The sequence below is a fragment of the Rattus norvegicus genome, chromosome 6, assembly GCF_021556685.1.
Source record: "Rattus norvegicus strain SHRSP/BbbUtx chromosome 6, alternate assembly SHRSP_T2T, whole genome shotgun sequence".
Classification (NCBI taxonomy): Eukaryota; Metazoa; Chordata; class Mammalia; order Rodentia; family Muridae; genus Rattus; species Rattus norvegicus.
Window position 1 is genome coordinate 118,629,424 of NC_141539.1, and position 1,754 is coordinate 118,631,177.

At 37.3% G+C, this 1,754-nt stretch overlaps 1 non-coding gene across 1 annotated transcript; it reads right to left on the reverse strand.

Moving 5' to 3' along the window:
• Positions 1-646: 646 nt before the first annotated feature.
• Positions 647-751, reverse strand: LOC120093308 (U6 spliceosomal RNA). The gene has a single exon (XR_015623662.1). It is a non-coding gene; the product is annotated as a U6 spliceosomal RNA (small nuclear RNA).
• Positions 752-1,754: the final 1,003 nt, after the last annotated feature.

Consider the following 1,754-nt stretch of genomic DNA (forward strand, 5'->3'; position numbering starts at 1 on the left):
CATAAGGCTAGAAGTAAGCCTTAGATGTGGCATTTGTATCAGTCCCCCAGAGACCCAGGGGCCAGTATGCCAAAGAGAATGGAAAAACTGAAAGTCAAGGATGCAAAGAAAAATACAATAGAATACAGTTTTCTGAATATGACATAGCAGTTAGATTCAGGAAACATTTGTGACCACCTACAAAAGAAGTTTACACACACACATGGGCAAACACACATATAAGTACATAAGCATATAGATAGGAAAACACACGTGCATACATACTCACACAGATGATCATACAAACACACACACAGGAAAACACACACTCCCACAAAAACACACATGCAAGGAGAGAAGTAACATATTCAATAACTACTTGCTAAATCAGTAAATAGGTTATACCTTTGAAATTTACCTCCATTATTAATGTACACAGCATTAATAATTTAAGTAAAGGAAGTTATTTCACTCAATAAGGTACAGAAAACACATATTTAAAATATATGCAATTTTTCCATGTGTTGAAAATGTTCAATAATTTTGAGCAAATGCCTATACATGTCACTATTTTAGGAGCATGAAAATCTGGTCTTTGTCCATGGCTCCAAGTCATCTCATGCTGCTCTTGTAGTAGCAATATTGTTATAGATTTTGTAGTTCTTACAACAATATCAAGATTTTTATGGATTTGTATATCATCCTGGCACAGGAGTCCTGCTAATCTTTTCTGTACCACTACAATTATAGTATATGCACTTTTTATTATTGATTAATTTATTTATTGACTTACATCCCAAATGCTGCTCCCCCTCCTGGCTCCTCCGTCTCAACCCAATCACCCCTCCAATTCTCCTCTGACAGGATGGGACTCTTGGGTACCCTGCACCCTGGTACATCAGGCCTCTTGCAAATTAGGCACATCATCTCCAATTGAGGCCAGACAAGGCAGCCATGAAGACTAAGGTGCCTAGCTGCTACATATACACTCGGGACTCTGTTCTACTGGTGTATATTTTTGATTGGTAGTTCAGACTCTGAGAGCTCCCAAGGGTTCAATTTGTTTATTCCACTGGTCTTCCTATGGTGTTCTTATCTACTTTTTTAAGTCTGTAGGGTGTATCATGGTTATTCTATATTTTATGACTAATATTCAGCTATCACTGCATACATATCATCCATGTCTTCTTGGGTTTGTATCAACTTACTCACGATATTTTCTAGTTCCATCCATTTGCCTGCAAATTGCATAATGGATGTATACACACATACACACAAATATATATATATATATATATATATATATATACATATATATTGATTCTGTTTTCTGGCAATTACTAATAAAGCTGGTATGAACAAAGTGAAGCACATCTTTGTAGCATGTTAGAGCATCTTTTGGGTACACACCTAGGAGCAGAATAACTGGGTCTTGAGATAGAACTATTCCCACTTTTTTGAGAAGCCACCAGATTGTTTTCCAGAGTGGTTGTGCAACTTTGCAGCCCGCCTGCAACGGAAGAGTGTTCCTCTTTCTCCACATCCTCGCAAGAAATCTGTTGTCACCTGCATTTTTGATCTTAGCCGTTCTGACTTGTGTAAGGTAGACTCTTAGGGTTGTTTTGATTTGTATTTCCCTGATGATTAAGAGCACTGAGCATTTCTTTAAGTGCTTCTGAGCCTTTCAAGATTCATCTGTTGGGAGTTTTATGTTTAGTTCTGTACCACATTTTTAATTGGGTTATTTGGTCTGTTGCGGTTTTCGGTTCTTTATA